The sequence below is a fragment of the Phocoena sinus genome, chromosome 7 (genome assembly GCF_008692025.1).
Source record: "Phocoena sinus isolate mPhoSin1 chromosome 7, mPhoSin1.pri, whole genome shotgun sequence".
NCBI lineage: Eukaryota > Metazoa > Chordata > Mammalia > Artiodactyla > Phocoenidae > Phocoena > Phocoena sinus.
In genome coordinates, this window is record NC_045769.1 from 104,496,189 (window position 1) to 104,518,806 (window position 22,618).

A 22,618-nucleotide genomic window follows, 5' to 3' on the forward strand; every position below is an offset into this window, starting at 1 on the left:
ATTTAAAAATATTGTGGCCTAAATAGTGTTGAGGGCAGAGCTTTGGTTTTTGGCTCTTGTTTTTTTTTTTTTTTTGCGGTACACGGGCCTCTCACCACTGCAGCCTCTCCCGTTGCGGAGCACAGGCTCCGGACGTGCAGGCTCAGCGGCCATGGCTCACGGGCCCAGCCGCTCTGCGGCATGTGGGAGCCTCCCGGACCGGGGCACGAAGCCGTGTCCCCTGCATCGGCAGGCGGACTCTCAACCACTGCACTACCAGGGAAGCCCTTTGTCTCTTGTTTTGCTTTGTTTTTTCTTAGGCCCTTTCTAAGTGCCTCATGGTATCAGGAAGTAAGTGAAATGAGATGAATTTGGGGTTAAGCTTGGAGTTTCGTCATTGTCATCATCGTCTCATGATCAACACGGTTACCACTCAACGACTGAACACTTAAATTTTTGTCAGATATGTTCTCCTACTCAGTTCTCAAAATAGTCTTAATGACACAGGTATTACTTCTCCCGTTTTGTAAATGAGAAAACAGTACTCCAGAGAGCTTACTAACTTTACTTTTAAGTCATCAAATAATAAAATTAATATTATGTGTCAAGAGTAATCTGAGGTTGTACGAATATGATCACGTGTTATTCTCAAGACAATCTCCGTGAGGGAAGGTATCGTTGTCCCCATTTCACAGGTGAGAAAAATGAGGATCTCAGTGAGCTTATTAACTTCATTAGTCAAGTAATGACTGAGCTCAAATTTTGTGCCCAAATACTGTGCAGGATACTAAGGATACAGCAGTGGAAAAGTCAGACACGGTTGTCGGCTGTCTGGAATTTAGAGTCTAGCAGGAGAACAATCTAGTAGTGGGTCATAGCATCCTGGTTCATCCCAGTGTACACACTCAGCCATGGTGGAGCTCAGCGAGTGGACCCAGGTGCAGGTGATTGACTTTGTATCCTGATGCTGCCCTAAGATTCTGGCAAGAGTGACCCAACTCTGGGCCCTATGCTTTAGAGAGTCCTGTGTATCACAGACACACAAAGTAAGTTTGAGAACACACTGTGATTTCTGTCTCTTGGAGCTCAGGACTGGCATCTAGTGATTTATATCCTTTAAACATCCAGTCTCATGACTAACACCTTTCAGGCTCCAGGGAAACACTCCTTCATAACTTTTATCTTCCATCCTCAACATAACAGTTGACTGTTGGAATGTAACCAGGTCTGTAGGCTGTGCCACTGCAGATTTTGGAGATGAACACTGCTTTGGGAGACAAGGAGGATTTGAGTTGCAGAAGCACTTGGTAAAGGAAAAGAGAAGCTAATTAAGTTGTCAAATTTTCCCTTGAAGACAGAGTAATTAACTTGTCAAATTCTCTCTCTCAGAACACGTGAATACAGCAGAGTCTTGCAAAACAAAGTGTCATTTTCCCCTAGTGTCGACACCCATTTTCTTTCTTCTTTTCATGTTCCAATTAGAAGGACTCTCCAATTAGGCCATGATTCACAAACACTGCACACCATGGCTAAGGAACATTTTGCAATATTGTATGTATGTCTAGATATAACACTGTAACACACCATACTCGTCTTTGCATTGACATTTAGATAGATAATGAATGCCAGAATCATAAATAATTTTATATTTAGATGAATCATTGTAAAGATTTAATTAACTTTTGAAAAAGTTTAAAAAGAGCTTTATTTAAGTACATCTGATTTTAAAAATTGATATTGGTTACATATAATTTTACATTGCCTTAACTTTAATAGATAATTTAATCTATTTTGTAAAAATTTAATCTATTTTTGAAGAAAAAGAACTTTTTGGAAAATTTAGGAAAACTAACTAAAATTTTTCATTGACATGTTTGAAGAAAATAGATTCAAATTTTCTTTACATTGAATACAATTCTGTTTTATTTTTAAATTCCTTATATCATTACTGATAATAGAAGACAAATGATGTATAAACCTTTAACGTATGATATTTAAAAAAATTTTTATTTATTTTATTTTTATTTTTGGCTGCGTTGGGTCTTTGTTGCTGCACGTGGGCTTTCTCTAGTTGCAGCGAGCAGGGGCTACTCTTCATTGCAGTGAGTGCTCATTGTGGTGGCTTCTCTTGTTGTGGAGCAAAGGATCTAGGTGTGCAAGCTTCAGTAGTTGCAGCACGCGGGCTCAGTAGTTGTGGCTCATGGGCTTAGTTACTCCGCGGCATGTGGGATCTTCCCGAACCAGGGCTTGAACCTGTGTCCCCTGCATTGGCAGGAGGATTCTTAACCACTGTGCCACCACGGAAGCCCTAACATATGATTTTAAAAAAATAAAATAAAGAGAATTAGGAAAGTAGAAAGGGGCAGGATTGGTGGTGAAGTGAAGAGTGGGGGCTTTGCATGTTCAATAAACCAGAGCTATTTGGAGATATGGGCTCACACAATAATTTTTTTAAAATGGAAATATACTTGATACACAATATTATGTTAGTTTCAGGTGTATTACATAGAGATTTGACATTTGCATACATTATGAAGTGATCACCACGATAAGTCTATTAACCATCTGTCTCCATGCAAAGTTATTACAATATTATGAACCGTATTCCTTACACTGTATGTTACATCCCTGTGGCTCATTTATTTTATGACTGGAGGTTTGTACCTCTTAATCCCCTTCACCTATTTCATCTCCCCCTCCCCACGTTTGTTCTCTGTATCTTTTCATTTTATTTTTGTTTTATTTTAAAAAAATTTTATTTTTATTTATTTTTACTTTTTTGGGGGGGCAAAGAACAATGAGTTTTATTTTGGACATGCTCTTCTTCCTCCCCTGGGTGTCCCTGCCTCTTCTGATCTCAGGTCCAAGCTGTTTTTTTTTTTTTTTAATATCTTTATTGGAGTACAATTGCTTTACAATGTTGTTCTTGTTTTATTTTTAAGATTCCACATAGAAGTGAGATCATATGTTGTTTGTCTTTCTCTGTCTGACTTACTTCACTGAGCATGATACCCTCTAGATCAATCCATTTGTAGCAAATGGCAAGATTTCATTTTTTATGGCTAATATTCCATCATAGATATATACCACAAATTCTTTACCAATTGGAAAGTTAGATTCCTTCCATATCTGGGCTATTGTAAATAATGCTGCAATAAACATTGATGTACATATATCTTTTGGAGTTAGTGTTTTTGTTTTCTTCATGTAAATACCCAGAAGTGAAATTGCTGGATCATATGGTAGTTCTAGTTTTAATTTTTTGAGGAACCTCTATACTGTTTTACATAGTAGCTGAACCAATTTACATTCCCATCAACAGTGCACAGGGGTTTCCTTTTCTCTACATCCTGGCCAACACTTGCTTTTTCTTATCTTTTTGATAATAGCCATTCTGGCAGGTGTGAGGTGATATCTCATTGTTTTTGATTTGCATTTCCCCAATGATTAGTGATGTGGAGCATCTTTTCATGTGTCTGTTGGCTATCTGTCTTCTATGGAAAAATATGTATTCAGGTCTTCTGCCCATCTTTTAATCAGTTTTTTTTTTAAATTAAGTTTGTTTGTTCAATATTGAGTTGTACGAGTTCTTTGTATATTTTGGATGTCAGCCCCTTATTGAATATATCATTTGCAAATATCTTCTCCCATTTAGTAGGCTGCCTTTTCATTCTGTTGACAGTTTCCTTAGCTGCTCAAAAGTGTTTTAGTTTGTTGTAGTCCCATTTGTTTATTTTTGCTTTTATTTCCCTTGCCTGAGGAGACAGATACAAAAAAATTTTGCTAAGACCGATGTCAAAGAATGTAATGCTATGTTTTCTTCTAGGAGTTTTATGGTTTCAGGTCTTACATTTAAGTCTAATTCATTTTGAGTTTATTTTTGTGTATGGTGAAAGTAGTTCAATTAGATTCTTTTGCATGTAGCCGTTCAGTTTTCCCAACACCATTTACTGGAGAGGTTGTCTTTCCCCCATTGTATATTCTTGCCTCCTTTGTCATAGAATAATTGAACATAAAAGTGTGAGTTTATTTCTGAACTCTGTTCTGTTCTACTGATCTATGTGTCTGTTTTGGGGCTAGAACCATAGCGTTTTGATCACTGTAGCTTTGTATGATAGCTTGAAGCCAGGGAGTGTGATATCTCCAGCTCTGTTCTTTCTCAAGATGGAGATGAATTACGGATGCAGGGATGTTTCAATATCTGTAAGTCAATCAACGTGATACCACAATAACAAACTGAAGAATAAAAATTGTATGGTTTTCTCAGTAGATGCTGAAAAGATGCTGATGAAATTCAACATTCATTTGTGATAAAAGCTCTCAACAATGTCAGGATAGAGAGAACACACTTCAACGTTACAAAGGCGATATATGATAAACCCCCAGCTAATATCATAATCTGGTGAAAAGCTGAAAGCATTTCCTCTAAGAACTAACTCTTTGTTGAAATTCTCTCTGTGTTCATCCATTCTTCTCCTGAGTTTGGTGAGCATCTTTTTAATCATTTCTTTGAACTCTTTATTGGGTAGATTGCTTATCTCCACTTTGGTTAGCTCCCTTTCTTTCTTTCTTTCTTCCTTCCTTCCTTCCTTCCTTCCTCCCTCCTTTTCTTTCTTTCTTTCCTTCTTTCTTCTTTTAAAAAATATTGCACTCCTTTCTTTTTTAAAGAAACATTTATTTATTTATTTGGCCATGCCATGCAGCTTGTGGGACCTTAATTCTCCGACCAGGGATTGAACCTGGGCCCCTGGTAGTGGAAGCACAGTGTCCTAACCACTGGTCCACCAGGGAATTCCCTGTTTAGTTCTTTTTCTGAGGCTATGTCTTGTTACTTTGTTTGAAGCATATTTCTGTCTCCTCATTTTTCCCTGTTCTGTGTTTATTTCTATGTGTTAGGTAGGTCAGCTATGTTTCCCAATCTTGGATGGGAGGGCTTATGTAGGAGATGTTCTCTGGGGCCCAGCAGCATGCTCCCCTCTGGTCACCAGATGTATATGCTCTAAGGGTGCGTCCTGTGTGGCTTGTGTGCCTGCTTCTGTTGGGGTGGGGTGGGTTGACTACTGTAGGTGTGCTGGTAGGCAGGGCTGGCTCCTGGCCTGGTTGGCTGTGAGACCAGGCCACATGCAATGGCTATGGGGTCACTGGAGGGCAGGGTAGGCTTCCTACATAGTTAGCTTTGTGGTCCACGGGGTCCTGGGGCTGGGGCTGGCCCCCTGGAGGGCAGAGCCGGGTCTCCAGCACTAACAGGCTAGAGGGAAGATTCAAAAATTGTGTTTGCCAGCACTGGTGTTATCATGGTAGAGTGAGCGCCCCCAGATGGCTGCCACCAACATCTATGTCCCCTGGGGGAGTCCCAGGTTCCTCCTGCCTCTCCAGGAGGCTCTTAAAGGTCAGCAAATGTCTGACCCAGGCTCCTCTCAAGCTACCACCTCTGCACTGGGTCTCGGAGCATGTGAGATTTTGTATGCACCCTTTAAGGGTGGATTATCTGTTTGATGTAGTCCTCCAGTTTTCCTGGACATAAGCCCTGCTGGATTTCCAAGCCAGATATTCTGGGGGCTCCTATTCCCAGTGCAGGGCTGGGGAACCCAGGTGGGGCTCGGCCCCCTCACTCCTGGGGGAAGACCTCTGAGATTGTAATGCTCCTCCTTGTGTGGGTCGCCAACTCAGGGGTGTGGGTCCAAACTATACTGTGTCTCTGTCCCTCCTAACATCTCATTGTGGTGTGGTTCCTTTTTTATGTCTTTAATTGTGGAAAATCTCTTCTGCTAGTCTTCAGGTTGTTCTCATAGAAAGCTGCTCTGTAAGTTGTGTAATTTTGGCATACACAGATTTGTTGAGATCTTAGTAAGTTGCAAGAGCTTTTCAGTGGTTTGAGTGTCTGAAGCAGAACTGACCAACAGAAACAGAAAGCAAGTCACATATGTAATTTAAAATTTTATAGTAGCTACATTAAGAAAGTAAAAAGAAACAAGTGAAATCAATTCTAATAATGTATTTTATTTAACCTATCAAATAGTGACTACAAATGATCATTAATGAGTTAATGAATTTTTCATCCTTAGTCTTAGAAATCTGGTGTGTATTTCACACAGAGAGCACCTCTTCACATGGACTGGCCACATTGTGGACGCTCAGTTGACATGTGGCCATGGCGATCAGGGTAGACAGTGTGGGTCTGGAGCCTCATTTGGAATTCTGTGTCTGAGGAGCCTTAGAGATTTATGACCCTCTGAAACCGGGATCCCATGAATGTAGTTCTCCCTGGCTTTCCTCCTGGGCTGCATGGTCAGTTAGCTCTCCTTTACAGCTGGCACGAAGTCAAATCCACAAGATGTGAGTGGCCACCCTGAATTTATTTCTCAGAGGATTTGCAGCTCCTACGAAGTGACAGACCAGGGGACCCGGAGTCCCAACCACAGAGGAGGTAAAAATGTATCCTGAAATCCTTGGCCCACAGATTTTTGCTGACAAACCTTTCTCTACATCCCAATAATGGCTATATGGGAGCCAAAAATTGGAAACACCGCATTTTCACAATGAGGTTGGTTATCTCAAAAAGATAACGTCCTGAAAGAGGGTCTTTAGCATCCTTTTGAGTTGGAGAAAACAGTGTTTTTGAAGTGACATTCCAGAACTAATCTTCTGGTTCTGAAGAAAATGAACATTTTCACAGTCAAAGAAGGTGTCAGGAATTTAAATTTCGAACTTGACTGCTTAGGAATAAAGATCAGAATTTCAACTAAGAATGTGCCAAATCCATCTGTATCTCTCAGCATTTGTTGTGGCCACTTTCTTTTTATACATTTAAATCTTCCTTCCCTACCTTTACTCACATTCTGCTGAATGATAATATTCCCTGGAGCCTGATTTAGAAATAAATGGAATGGTTACCAGCTAGCCTTTGGACTCAGATAGATTTTTTTTTTTTTATTGTAATGGGGTGATCATGGCAAGATATTTCCTCATGGCCAGGAAATAGATAAAAAGATATTTTCTCATATGTAAAGTGGACAATAATCATAGTTCCTATCTCCTAAGTTTTCATGAGGATTAAAAGAAATAATACACGTAATGCATTTAGCACAGTTACTGCTCATATCAAGTTAAATAAATGTTGACTGCTATTAAAATCTCTCGAGCACTGGCATCTAACTCGTTGACTAACTGTAGGCTGATGTGAATCTACTTCTTTATATATGAAATTGGTTGATTCCTAAGTAAAGATCTTGACATCCTGACAATTTGATTATCTCCCATTTATATGGAGGCTGGGGGGGGGTAACACAGAGTGAACCAGCTCAAGGTTCACCACGTTTTGCCATGTATTTATTTTTTCCTCTCCATTTGCTTTCTCCTCCTTTTCTGTTCTTCACTATTTTCCTCTCACTTTCTCTTTTCTTCTTGGTTATGACTTAGGGATGTTGGTGCCCTGAATGGGCATGGCTTCACCTCCCGGGGCAATGGCTGGAGATGACTCTCTTAAGCGCTGCCTTTGCATGTTTGTTTATTTTCTTGTAGATGATGTCCATGCAGTAATCCTGAGATGAGAGCTGAACCCTTCGATCAATCCACTGGGCTCAGTGTGGGTTTTCCAGAAATAGTCTCTGATGATGGACTACATGATAATAATTGAAGACAGGAACGCCCTATTTATAAAGTTGGTGCAGGGCTCGCCCATCCCATCATCCTGGGAAGTGGCTTGGCCCCCAGCCTCTTGGTGAGGCAGTGTAGATTCTCCTCCACAGGGACACCTGTGGCAGGTGTGACAGGGGACGGTGGAGTGGCTGCTCTGGGAAGAGAAACAGTGGGAAAGGACATCTAGACAAGTCATCTCAGTGAGACCACAGGTGGCTGGAAGGCTGACAAGTGGCACAGGCAAGAGGGCTGGGGATACTGAGGCCCAATGGGGACCAGAAGATCAAAGCCAAGCATGCGGACGGGACTCAAAGGCCAAATGTCAGGCTGCAGCCGAGTGTGAGGGAGCCCTACGGACCAGAGGTCAAGGGGAGCTGGTGGTCAGAAGTCAGGAGTGTAACTAGACGTCAACCCTTCATCAGCCGTTTCCTTAGACAGGTGGCCTCCATCCTGCTTCCTGCTGGGCAAGGTGCTGCTTGCCATGTGGCAGATCAGGGCATGGGGGTGGGTGGAGGTATCGGATTGACTGGTACAGGATTGGGTGAGGGCAGAGTTTGACATTTTGGTGAAAGAACTGGTATTAGATGTGGTTATAGACTGAATGTTTGTGTCCCCCCAGAATTCGTATGTTGAAGCCTCTAACCCCTTGATCTGATTGTATTTGAAGATAAGATCTTTATGGAGGTAATTAAGGTTAAGTGAGGGTATAAGGGTGGGGGGCTGATCTGATAGGATTAGTGTCCTTATAAGAAGAGAAAGATCTCTCTCTCTCTCTCTCCTCCATGTAAGCACATAGCCAGGAGGCAGCCATCTGCAAGTCAAGAACAGGGCTCTCACCAGATCCCATCATGCTGCCGTCCTGATCTCAGACTTCCAGGCTCCAGAGCTGTGAGCAATACATTTCTGCTATTTATAAGCCATCCAGTCTATGGTATTTTGTTATGGCAGCCCTAGCCCTAGGCTAAGACAGATGTAAGGTTTAGTTTTGGGGTGCATGTAGAGAAGGGAAAGACCATGCACTTGGAGACTCAGGCAGTGAGGGCCAGCTCTCACAGAGGTCCAGTCAAGACTGGTATCTCCAGGAAGGGTATTTAGAAAAGCAAGATAGGGTCCCAGCACCTCAGAGATTTGGGAGACCACCAAAGGCAAAACAAAATCTCGCCCCAAAGGAACTGAGTTCTCAGCATTGGAACACAAGATACAAATAGCACGAGAGCAGGGAAAACTTGGGTCACTCACCAAGGCTGGTCACAGCTCTTTAAACTTGAACTAGAGGGCCTGAGTGGGAAGGGTAAGAGGGGAGAGGGTAAAGTGCACCCAGATACAGGGAAAGTAGGGTACAGAGGTTGAGGATGAGCAAGGCCTGACAGCCAACATTTTTGCCTATAGATGAGTGAAGCACATAGGAAGGGCGTAAGAGAGAGAAGCTCAGATCTGTGAATGGCTGGATCCTTCCCTTCATTCATGTTTTGTTCAAATATCTCTTGATCATTGTTTGATAATGTATAGTATCTGACTATATGTATATGTGTATCTATGTATAATACAATTATAATATATGTATATGATACGTATGTATATATACACACATACAATGTACAGATGTATATATGTGTAGATACATACGTAGTGTTTACATAGAGTTATTTATTAATACATACATATTTCCCCATCAGAAGGCCTCTGGTCTGGGCTCAGAGAACACTATGGTCAGCGGATCAGTCCTAGTATGGGAGGGAGAAGCTGGCTGATAGCATCCTGTTGGATTTACAGGACTGGGGTCTGTTACTTTTTCTTTTTTTTTTTTTTTTTTTTGGTAAAACATTATTTAATTAAAGAAAAATCACAAGATTATGCTCCCTTAAAGTTTCAATCTTTTATATCAACAAAACAGATTAATGCTCATTGTTAAAAAAATCAAATACAATAAACGTATAGAGTATAAATCATCAGCAGTCACAATCTCTATAGATAATACTACCCTTAACATTTAGGAATCTCTACATAAAATCTTATATAGATCATACTTGCATTTTAAAAGTCAACATTAATATGCGCATGTTTCCAAATCAGTTAAACAACTTTCTGCCATTAATTTTAATGGTTGCATATTTTTCTACTATATGGACTGTAAAAAAATTCATAAACAGAAACGTCAATTAAATAGATTTGGGAGACTAGAATGGGGAGCTCTCATACCCAGCAACCATAGCAGAACCCAACAGAAAAAAGAAAGACTCCTTTTATTTCCTGGCAAAGACTCAACCAATGGAAAGTCATGGATTCTCTGTTTATGATAGCACTCGCATTTTCCTTTTCTTCTCTATAAAAGCCTTCTCCTTCCCTTGCCGTGTGGGGACTTGCACATGGCCCACCATGGTTGCAGACCTGAATTGCAATTTTCTGCTGATCCCGAATAAATCCAACTTTGCTGGAGAAATATCTGGAAGTCTATTTGTTGTAGGCCAACAGGATATAAATGGCCATTTAATCAATGCTCATTCAAGGGGCATTATAGCACCTTCCTTCTTTCCTTTTAGCTATTATAAACAATAGCATTGCCATGACTATTTATATATATACAACTCTATACAGCTGCCTGATTAATATTTGTGGGTTACTGTATGTAAGAATCTTTTGAGGATAAATTCTGAAAAAAAAAGTCAATATCGTTTGAGCTAAAGTATAAGCATTTCTAAAAATTTAGATTTCATTTTTTCTGAGGGAGTAAAGTATAGCTTAGTTTTAGTACTTTACTATCACTTTTAAAAAGAAAAAGATCCATCACAGTGACAATGTTATTTCAAAGGAAAAAGAAAGTGCAGGATTTAGGAAGATGCCAATCCAATCACATCTTACTGGGCTTAAATTCCAGTTCTGCCACCTATTAACTGTATAACTTGGGAAAATTACTTAATCTGTCTTTGCCTTAGTTGTCTCAGCTATAAAACAGAGATAATAATAGCATCTATTTCATAGGGTTGTTATGAGGGTTAACTATTACTACGATTACCCTGACTGATACTAGTGGTTTCTTCTCTCATTTGTCATTCTATATGATCACAAATATGATGTTAAAAATTCATTCAAAAAGGATAGGCTGCTATAAAGCTACAAGAAGAATTTTCATGACTCAATTTAAGCCTCCCCCCCACTTTCTTCACTTATTTTTTTGAAAACTTCGTATGTTAACAGTTCCTTGAAATGGAGCACAGAGCTTTCAAACATTAAAACAACCATCAAAATAATTGTGTAATAGAAATTTCTGGAGGCCATGAGATTGGTATTTCTAATATCAGGACATTACATAAACAACACATACCACAAAAAAAGTAAGTGTTAAGGGACAGTTTTCTTAAACAGATTAAGTTTCAGAGGTTTTTAAAAAGCATCAGACTCCCCTTTACCAGGGAGTGTCTTTTGGAAAACATGTTCAACTCGTAGAACTTTTGGAAAAGAAGATGTAATGTTTCGATAACTGTGCAGTCAGCAGTGAATATGACACACCCGCTCTTAAAGGTTAGACAAATAGCCATATAATATAAAGCGTTACTGCATTTCAAACTGTCAGACTGACAATGTAACAATGCGAACAAACCCAATGTCAATTAGTACTTTCATTAAATGAGAATAGATACCTCATGGTAAAGTCTTGTGTCGTTCATCCTAATAAGCACCCCATCAATTCTCAAGAAAAACCACTACAGCAAGAAAAAGCTAGAAGGCGTTACTCTAATTTTCACACTCAGGCTTGAAATTCCATGATCATGAAGTTCATCCTCAAACAGGAGAACTTCTTCAAAAAACTTAATCTGTTCTCTGGCTTTCAATTTCTCTATATCTATATGATCTGTTGTAGGTACAACCTTTAGCTTAAGTGATTCTCCAAGTAATGTTCCCTTATAATCTGTGTATAGGTCCAAGCACACGGTTTAATAAATTCCTCAGAGTGCTACCCTCTGTCCTGCTTTCCTGCCACTCTTTGGCACAGGCTAGTTTAAACATTCCTTGGTCGTTGTTCACACATCTTAATGCATCTGTAGCATTGAACTCAATCCCAAAGCCAGAGCCATGCTGGATTCTTAAAACGTTGTCTCCAAACATCATTTCAGGGAGAGATGGCATATGCAATTCATCAGCTAACTTCTCCGCATCCGCTGACTTCATGATGTGGGTCTTGGACGCCGTCAGCTTCCAGGGCCCGAAGGAGAAGTCCTGGTGGCTGCTCTGGAAGCCATGGATCATCATGGCCGCCGCGGGGCCTGCGTGGGCCGCACGGAACAGGTTGGAGCATTGGCGGCAGTGGCAGCGGCGGCCGACCGGGTCTGTTTCTTCTTAAAGGTCAGAGCGGGGACTTGGTATTCTCAGAGCCCTCATGTTCCCTGGCTGCTCTCCTAAAAGTCTGGCCTGGGGGAGGTGCTGGGAGGGCCTGACCTCCATGCAGAGGGTGCCTGTATGCACAGGTCGCCCCAAGTCCATCTTTTCTCCCAGAGATTGAGCAGGATTCCTTGGTCTGGAATGTCTCTGCCTGGCCATAGGGTCCCGCTTTCTCTGGGATCCTCCCGTCTGTGTGTCCAGGCCACGCTTCTGCTCCAGTTCTTGGTCCTATCTCTGATGATACTGAAACTGAGCGGGACCCTGTTGGGCTCCTGGGCATGGAAGCATTTCAGACGCTTGTTAATCAGGGAAGGGAGGGTGTGCAGAGATAAGGGAGGAGCAGTCCAAAGAAACAACAGCACAGCTTTGGGGGCAGGGCCCTGGTTCCATCTCAGCTGGTACACATAACAATATCTCTGAGCTCTTCTGCAGAGCTAAAACCCCAACAAATGGAAGATGTTAACTACTTGATGAAGCATTCTTCATTCCAGAGAGAAGTCACAGTTTGACAGCCTTGAGAACCAGAGAATCTCATCAGGAGACCACCTGAGGCCAGATTAAAGGAGTGCAGGCCCTGCACTGACCCTGGTGCTTATCAGCAACCCGGCCCTTGAACCACTGCTGTAAAACTCCTCACCAAATCCTCCTGGGTTGGGACACAGTTTTGAGAGGCATGAGCCTGCTGTGCCCCCCTTTGCTTGGCAAAGCAATAAAGCTATTCTTTTCTACTTCACCCAACACTCTGTCTCCAAGATTCAGTTCGGCACTGGTGCACAGAGGCCGAGTTTTCTGCGTCAATATTGCCGAGCTGAGTTTATTGTGAGCCCACCACGTGCTGGCCTCTGAGCACGCTATGCGTATCGGGGCGTTTAATCCTTGTAACCACTCAAGGGGCAGCTCCTGATACCTCCATCTTTCCACTCAGGAGAAGCCTGGGACAGAGAGGTGCAGTGCCCTGGCCGAGGCTGTGCAGGTAGCCCAGTCTGTGCCCTTGGCACAGGCAGGATGGAGAAGCAGCCAGGCTCACGGCCCCTGTTGCTCAGTCCCTCCTGCCACTTCTCATCCCTGCTTTGTTCTCTGCCTCACTTTATGAGGACCAGGGATCTGCCTTCAGACTGAGTGGCTGCAGGGGGGTTGATGAAGGGAGCAGAGATCATCAAATGGTCCCTTGGCTCTGAAGGGACGGAGGGAGACCTTAAGACAGTGAGTCCTTAATTTCTGTTGGAGTCATAAATAGGAATCACAAAGGAGGCATTGTCTTATGGCTCAAATTGGAATAACCTTAGTTGAACTGTGTGCGTGTGCGTGTGCGTGTGCGTGTGTGTGTGTGTGCACACGTGTGCGTGCTAATGCTTTCCATTAGCAGACACAGGGTATGAGCTGCTTTGTGCTGGGAGAGCCAGGCTCTGCCAAAGGCTGTGGAGTGGCTCACAGGCACCAGCACCACTGAGGAACTTTTGTCCCTTTTGGGAAATAAGACTTGGTTTGAATCCAGCTTGACCCTGTACTTGCAGTGGAAATGTGGACAGGAGACTCAAGCACTCTAAGCTTTAGTTTTCTTATCTGGAAAATGACGATGAATACAATCTAGGGATGCTTTGAAGAGGGGTTGATCTGTGGCTGTAGAGCTCAGAGCCCCGTCCTGGCGCATGGCAGGTGACCACAGTGGACATCTGTAGTATCTGCCTGCCCAGAATCATTCCCCCATCTACACTCCATCTGAATCCCCCTTTGGAATTCCCACTCCTATGCCTTCTGACACAGAGGTGGGTGAATGACCCTGGGCTGGCCAGTCAGAGTCACAGAATCTGGTCCAGGGCTGGGCATGTGACCTAATCCAGGACAGAAAACACTCAATCCCGAGACATTCGCTGGAATGACTTGGACAGAGAAGAACTTGACCAGGAGCTGCTAGTGGCCATCTGGGACCTACATAAATAGAGCTTTCCTGAGAACAAAGCTGACAGGCGAGAGAAGAGAGTTGGATGGATATAAATCCAACCAAAGAAAAAGAGACGAGCCTGATGGCATCCTTGGGTCCAGGATCCAGCTGTGCTGCAGTTAAGATGTGCCTCTGCATTTCCCAGGGACACAAACCAACAAACTCCCGTTTACTAGGTCAGCCCCTCACAGTGGAAAGTATCTTGGTCGAGTCAGTGCTCAGTACTATTGACAGGAGGACAGGGGTGCTCAGAGAATCCTTTCCCCACACCCCGCCCTCTGCACCTCTTCCATCTGACTGTTCTTGAGTTATATCCTTTTATAATAAACCATTAATCTAGTAAATAAAATGTTTCTCTGAATTCTGTGAGCTGCTCTAGCAAATTAATTGAACCCAAGGAGGGGATTGTTGGAACCTCCCATCTATAATCTGTTGGTCAGAAGCACAGGTGACAACCTGGACTTGTGATTGGCATCAGAGGTGGGCGGGAGGGGGGCAATCTTGTAGGGCTGAGCCCTTAACCTGCGGAATCTGATGCATCGCCAGGTAGATAGTGTCAGAATTGAGTTGAATTGTAGGACACCCTGCTGGTGCTGGAGCATTTCTTGTTGGTGTGGAAAAATACACACACACATATTGGAATTGGGTGCAGAACACTTAGTAGCCAAGCTTGATATGTTAAATGAGGCAACCCAGTCCAGTCTTAGTGTAATAAGGAAGAACAAATCTGCCTCCATATTAGAGCTGTTTCTTTTACTTTAACCTTTGTATTTCATTGCTTTTGCTTTGAATTAAGAATGTTGCCTCTAGCCTGAAATATACAGGATAGCCCATTCTCAAGGCTCTGACCTTTAAGGGGATAACATTTTTCCATTCACATAGAGATAAAAAGTTGCAGAACAGAGAATAACATTTGTCTGGACCAAGGATTCCTGCACCAAGAAGTTGGTAACGACCAACCACGGCCTTGCCTTTAAAAGTGCCTCGCTGAATCTCTTCCGGGCGTTCGGGGTATTTTGGGGCATGAGCCACCCATTCTTGCGTGGCCCTGCAGTAAACCCCTCCCTGCTCCAAACTCAGATGTTTCTGTTTGTTTGGCTTCACCGCGCGTCGGGCCAGTGAACCCGCATTGGGTAACACTTTGTCCATCATTGACACCTTGGATAGCCCTGGTCAAAATTTCTTTTTCTGGTCTCGTTTTCCCATCTGTAAAAGAGGTTGTTGTTCTAGGGAAATTTCCAGGGCCTTTCAGGTGAAACATTCTTGCCTCATTCGGGGGAATTTACGGCCCCAGTTACAGGCAGTGGAAATTATTCTGGCCGTGTCTCTAAAGACCTATTCTCTTCCTCCTTCTATCTGTCAGCGTCCGCCCCCCTCTTCTGCTTCTCTTTGCCTGCTGCCATGCACGTAGCCAAAGGGGTCACCAGCGCTGAGTGGGCAGGACATGACAATTCCGTTGCCCATCCTTGATTAGCATGGCTGTGCCTCTTAATCCAGATGCCAGGCAGAGTGTGTTTGATGGCTGGCCAGCCAGCGGGTTGGTTGGAGCTGTGTCAGGGATGACTCCAGCTTGAACCAGCGAAGCCTGGAAAGTGACATCCTTTGGTTCACTGCCTGCTTGGCGGGGATGGAGAACAGGACGTGGGGGGGCCACCCAGGCCGGGCCGACAAAGTGACTGACGTGTCCGTTACAGTGCCAGGCTTTCATGCTGGAGTGACCCGGACCTCGCTGTTGCCGTTGTTTATTTGTTTGGCCCGTGGAGACTGTGCAAACCAAATGGCATGACACCCGTGTCGGGGCTTCTCATGCCGATCGTGACAGCCATGGGAAGGACTGGAGAGAAAAGGATTCTGGGGACAGACAGTTCGAGATGAAGAAGGCCTATTCCCCCCTCACTAGTGACCCTAAAATTGATTCAATGATCCAGAAACTCCAAAAGTAAAGCTATTAGTCACAATGTTGTCAGGGAGAAAAAAGAAAGAAAAAGCCGTGCGTATCATTTCGGAGCTGACTCCACACAAGTGCCCATTCTGTGCGCCTGAGTGCCTGGGCCAAGCTGCCTGATGTAATTATTGTTTGCCCTGCATGGGATTAAGGCAGGCACACGACCAGCGCACCCAAGCGTCAGCCAAGGGCCAGTGCCCCGCCGAGGGAGCATGGGGGGAAGGACCGGCCCTCCTGGCAGTGGGCTGGCGCCTGTCTGGTCGAACCATTATCCCGTCAGCTTTGAGGGCTGCTGAGTACAGCCGCCAACAGTGGGGGAGAAAGAGCCCCAAAGTCACTTCTAGGACATCTCTAGGTTGAGAGGGAGAAAGAGAAGAAAATGTTAAAACAGGAATGGTGGGGCTCCAGCCATACCCTGCTACTTGGGGGTGGGAGCCTTTGTCCTTTACTTGCTTGTCACCCCTAGGAGACTCTAAATTCACAGAGGGCAAGGCTCTTGTTTTCACTTTGCAAAACCAGTAACAATAACAAAAACAATGTTACACTAAGTACTAGATAAATACGTGTGCAATGAATGAAGAAATTGACGGGCCCTTTCTTCTCTTTTCTACGGCACTGCTATGGCTGAACACTGAATTACCTTCCTTCCGGTTTCCAACGGCAGGCAGGGTTGGCTGTTGGCAAAATGTGAAACCTCATCCTCTCCCTTTCCTGCGCCTTACTTCTTTTCTGAGTGGTCATTCCAGACTTAGGAGCAAGACCACCTCACTGAGCTTCAGTTTCCCCATCTATTTAATAAGAATAACAGACACTGCTACAGCGAGCCGTGATGAAGATTTGGTGGTGAGGGTCTGGTGGCTTGGCCCATACACGTGGTATGTTGGTGCTGGGCTCAGAGAGGAACCCCCCAAGTGGAAGTTCCTACCTTCCTTCCCTCTGACACCCCCATTTTTCTCTCTGCTTCCCTCTGGGCTTCAGGAGCACATGCTAGGGTCCTGGTTCCGGGAAGATGAAATGTCACAAAAATGAAATTCTGCAAAATCGCAAAACTCAGCTCTCTGAACTTTAGTCATTTAAAATTTTACACACAAACCCTGGGAGCTGTTCATTTAATCCAATTCAGTTCAGTTCCACAAACACGGACACCACGCCCCTGAACCTGGCATGGAGCTGGACTGGGAATGCAGAATTCCCATCTCAGGATGCTCACATTCAGGTACTGGCATAAGGGAGAGATATTTAAGTGAACAGTTTGAAGCCTGGTCCCCTTGAGTGCAACAGAGAAGTGTGTACGGAGCCCCACAGGGCACAGGGAAACCGTTGCCGAAATTCGGCCTCTGTACGCTGGTGCCGGATTAAATCTTGGAGACAGAGTTTTGGGTGAAGTAGAAAGAAATAGCTTTGCCAGGCAAAGGGGGCCACAGCAGGCTAATCCCTCTGGACTGTGTCCCTCCCTGGAGGAGGTAGTGAGGTGTCTTATAGTGTTCAAGGAGCAGGGCGTGGTCAGCTCATTCTTCTGATTGGCTGGTGGTGAGGTCATTGGGAGTCAGCATCATCAACCTTCTGGTCCCAGCTGGTCTGGGGTCTAGGTGCTTGTGGGCAGCATGCAGTTAACTTCTCTCACCTGGGGCGGGGGGGTTTCCGTATCTGCAAAACACTCAAAGGACGCGGCTCAGAATATGATATGTAGCCCTTGAGGAGGAACTAAAGGGCCTTGACTTTGTTTAATGGCTAGAGTATTATTATATTGTCTTGCTTGACTGTTTTCCTTCCTTTCTGCATTTTCTCCCTTCTCTGGTCAAATTTGCCCTTTGACTAGTTTTTCTATAGACAAAAAGCAGGCAGAGATGGGTGGAGGTCTATTCTGGGAAGGCCTCATAGGGTCCTGCTCGGTTATAAAACTAGGGTGGGTGGAAGGGCAAGTGTCTGGGTGAGGCTTCTTAGAGGAAGTAATGAATAAAATGACTTGGGAGGATGAATACGTGTGTGCCTGGGAGGGAAGAAGGTGGGAAAGGCTTTTTCAGCACAAGAGCTAGTCAGTGAAAGAGACAGAGAGACGGTGCTTCTTGTTGAAAGGACTGGAGAGTAATTTCATAGCATTATATGCAGAATTGTTGGACTGTTCTCCAAAATGTACCTAACTTTAGGACAATTTGAGAACACCGTGGGCCAGAATGTAAAGCCTCTTGAATGATATGAGCCTCTGCTAACTTAGAAGTCATTAATCCCACCCCCCGCCCACAAGCATCGCCAGTGGATGTTGCTGGGATAAGGTTTACATTATTTTGCAAATCTTTTCCCCTACCCCCCCTTTTTCCCCACAGATAGTATTGCAGGGTGATCCATTCTTTTATTCAAAAACCATTTTGTGATGGCTCTTGGGGTGTGCCCGGCTCTGTGTGTGTGTTTGTTCTGCAGGGCAGAAACCCATAAATATTCTCCTTAGTGCAGTGAGAGAGTGGATGTTTACGATGCTTATTACAGATGTATTACGATGTTTAGTACAGATAATTATGATGCCAGTGGCACATGCTAGAACAGGGGGGCCCAGAGGGCTGGACACTAGTCTACTCTAGTGGTACCCACAAGACTGAGCAGAATCTTCAGCCCTTGGTGGAAAAGTCTTTCTACGTGATTAAATGTAATTTGTATGCTAACTGCCTTACCTACTCACAAAAACAGTTTTTGGGAAAAGGAGGTGAGGAGGTTTCAGTGGGTGAGTGGGAGGTACCATTTCTTAGGTGCAGACAGTGGGGGCCTCTTACAGCTAGGATTTTATTTAACAGTAAACAAGAGACTCAGAGAGGTTAAGTGGCTTGCCCAAGGTCACACAACCAGGACGTGTGCCAGCCAGGTTTCAGTCTAGCTTGCACTGCCTGAGGCCGGAACCACTAGCCCCATGTGGCCAGTGAGCAGTTGAACTGTAGCTAGTGTGATTGAACTAAACTTTTACTTTTGGAGGATTTAAATTAATTTAAATTAAAAATAAAAAACAGATACTCCATTCCATTATTGAACTTGTATGTGAATCTACTCTTCCAGGTATAAATTTGACAAACTCTAAATACGGATCAAATATTTCTTTTTTTTTTTTTAATATTTAGTACCCATTTATTTATTTATTTAGATTAAAAACTTTTTTTAGAAAGAATTTTTAAAATTAATTGATTAATTAATTTGGTTGCGCCAGGCCTAAGTCGTGGCAGGTGAGCTCCTTAGTTGCAGCTCTTGGGCTCCTTAGCTGCGGCTCGCTGGCTCCTCAGTTGTGGCATGTGCACTCTTAGTTGCAGCATGCATGTGGGATCTAGTTCCCTGACCAGGGATCAAACCTGGGCCCCCTGCGTTGGGAGCGTGGAGTCTTAAATACTACGCCACCAGGGAAGTCCCATATTTAGGATTTTTAAAAAGTTGAACTATAGTTAATTTACAATGTTCTGAGGATCAAGTATTTCTGATGCAAATTTAGTGTCCCCATTGAGATGTCCCGTAAGTGTAAAATATACCCCACATTTTGGAGGCATACTGGTTACATGTTGAAGTGATGATAATATTTTTAGATATATTGGATTAAATAAAAACTATTTTAAAGATTCATGTCATCTGTTTCTTTTCACTTTCTTAATGTGGCTATTGGAAATCTTAAAGTATGCGATTCGAATTCTATTTCTCTTGGACAGTGCTGTTCTAGGTCAGAGTTTTAAATAAATGAATGAATGTTGTTAACTCATCAGAATTCCTGTATGTAGAACAAGATAGTAAAAAAACACACTCCAAAACCTTTTTGATTTCTCTATGTTAGCTGACCTGGCTAGCCCTCAAGCCATCGGACTTGGGGAGGCCTTTATTGTACACAGAAGGATAACACCACTTCACGTGGTACTTTTCAGACAGGCTTGTACAAGGCCAGGGGTCTATGGCATCAAATGTAGAACAAATTAGCGGGGTGGTCAGACTGGGAGGTGGGCAGGAAGAAAGGGAAATTGATGATGGCTCTTGTTGTGGTCCTTGAGATAGGTTTTGGCAGCTGCTTTCAAAAACCAGACACTTCAAGCCCGCATACACACAAGAGCCCAAATCCAAAGCCTTGCGGCCCCGCAGCTCTGAGAGCATAACTGATTCCATAAACAATTTAGGGTTTGCTATTCCAGCTGATTTGAGGGGTTTTATTTTTGTCTGAGTCTCTTATTAGTCTTTATTTTTTGTCTGAGTCTTTATTTCTGTCTGACTTTTCCATTACTACTCTATTTGTGAAGCTCAGATTCAATATTTGAAGTATGAATTTTCCTTTCATACCAAACTTTAGTGACAGAATAATGCAGATGGATTTGAGAGGAGAGAGGGAAATGAGAGGAGATACACTTTGAAGTTAATGAAGCAAACACCAATAATATTGGGTGAGCGTTGAGTTATTTTGATAATTTGGGGAAAAAAAGAACTGTGGTTGGTATTCTGGTTTCTTTTCGAGGCTGTTTTTAGTACTTTTCTGAGGTGCTTGCCTCTACAGCATTATTAAAGCTGTTGCTCAGGATTTTAATGTCTGCACTTTAATGGTGTTTTTCTTCTGAGGGTGGGGCAGGGCAGAGGGGGAGAGAGAGAGAGAGAGAGAGAGAGAGAGAGAGAGAGAGAGGAAGAGTGTGGTGCATTAATCTTGAAGTAAAGATGACTTTAGACCCTTAGCATTTGGCTGATTTAATAATTTGTGGTTTCAAATATTTACTTTCAAATTACCCTGAAAGGACCCTTCAAACACAGTGAATGGTCATTTTCAGAAGCAAACTGTGAATACAGGGTGGTATGAAGCTAGCCTGGAGGAGCTCGTGAGTGAACCCAGACAAACCCGTGGCAGCCCTGCTCTCTTTGGTCTTGGTGTTTTTAGAGGACATAATAATCTTCACTGAGGGTTTAAAAAGTCAAGTAACATTGCTAATTATTAAAGAAATGCAAATCAAAACTCCAGTGAGGTACCACCCCATGTGGGTCAGAATGGCCATCCTTAAAAAGTCTGCAAATAATGGGGAGAGTGGGAGGGAGGGAGACGCAGGAGGGAAGACACATGGGAGCATATGTATATGTATAGCTGATTCACTTTGTTGTAAAGCAGAAACTAACACACTATTGTAAAGCAATTATACCCCAATAAAGATGTTAAAAAAAAAAAAAAAGTCTGCAAATAACAAATGCTGGAGAGGGTGTGGAGAAAAAGGAACCCTCCTACACTGTTGGTGGGAATGTAAATTGGTGCAGCCACTATGGAGAACAGTATGGAGGTTGCTCAAAAAACTCAAATTAGAGCTGCCGTATGATCCTGCAATCCCACTCCTGGGCATATATCTGGAGAAAACTATAATTTGAAAAGATACATGTACCCCAATGTTCATAGCAGCACTATTAACAATAGCTAAGACATGGAAGCAACCTAAATGTCCATCGACAGATGAATGGATAAAGAAGATGTGGTACATATATACAATGGAATACTACTCAGCCACAAAAAACAATGAAATAATGCCATTTGCAGCAACATGGATGGACCCAGAGATTATCATACTAAGTGAAGAAATACCATATGATATCACTTATATGTGGAATCTAAAATATGATACAAATGAACTTATTTATGAAACAGAAACAGACTCACAGACATAGAAATAAGACTTGTGGTTGCCAAGGGGAGGGGGGATGGACTGAGAGTTTGGGGTTAGTAGATGCAACCTATTATATAGAGAATGGATAAACAACAAGGTCCTACTGCAGAGCACAGGGAACAGCATTCAATATCCTGTGATAAACCATAATGGAAAAGAATATGAAAAAGAACATATATATATGTATAACTGAATGACTTTGCTGTACACCAGAAACTAACACAACATTGTAAATCAACTATACGTCAATAAAATAAAATAAAATAAAATAAAGCCACTTAGTGTTTTAACTGCACTTTGTGCATTTGATGGGAACATTGCGTGCTGTGAGTGTTCAGAAATTTGGGGATCACCAACGTCTGTGGAGACCCTTGTGAACGTCAACATCATTTCGAATTGGAAATTCTGGGAACCTCTGGACTGACAGTGTTGCCGAGACAGCTCCTTACTTGTCTATCTATGTATTTATTTTTTTAAATTGAAGTATAGTTGGTTTGCAATATTGTATTAGTTTCAGGTATGTAACATAGTGATTCACTATTTTTATAAATTATGCCTTATTTAAAGTTATTACAAAATAATGGCTACATTCCTCTGTGCTGTACAGTATACCCTTGCTGCTTCTCTGTTTTATACAGAGTAGTTTGTATCTCTTAATCCGGTACCCCATCTTGCCCCTCCCCGCTTCCTTGCCATTTGCAACAAATGGATATAGAGAGCATTATGCTGAGTGAAATAAGTCAGATAGAGAAAGACAAATATTCTATGTTGTCACTTATATGTGGAATCTAAAAAATCAAACACACGGATATATACGTTGACGAAAAATTAATCAGTCCATCTAAGAAAGAACTGGAAAATTCTTCCGAGCCAAATTTGAGGATTATAACCTGGGAAGAGCATCTCAGAAAGCTCTGAGAACTGTGCCACCCATTAGAAGTCAAGACACAGTTTATATAAGTGTTTTGAGACAGAGGGCTGTACATCAAACGATGTATTATTGACAGTTTACATAATCCAGATCTAAGCATCATCCCGGTGGGTCATGAGACTTCTTACAAGATCCAGAAGAAATGTTATCTTTAAGGAGTT

The 22,618-nt window shown here is 42.8% G+C and overlaps 1 pseudogene; it reads right to left on the reverse strand.

The window, feature by feature from the left end:
- Positions 1–11,267: 11,267 nt before the first annotated feature.
- On the reverse strand, positions 11,268–11,865 carry LOC116757009 (annotated as a pseudogene).
- Positions 11,866–22,618: the final 10,753 nt, after the last annotated feature.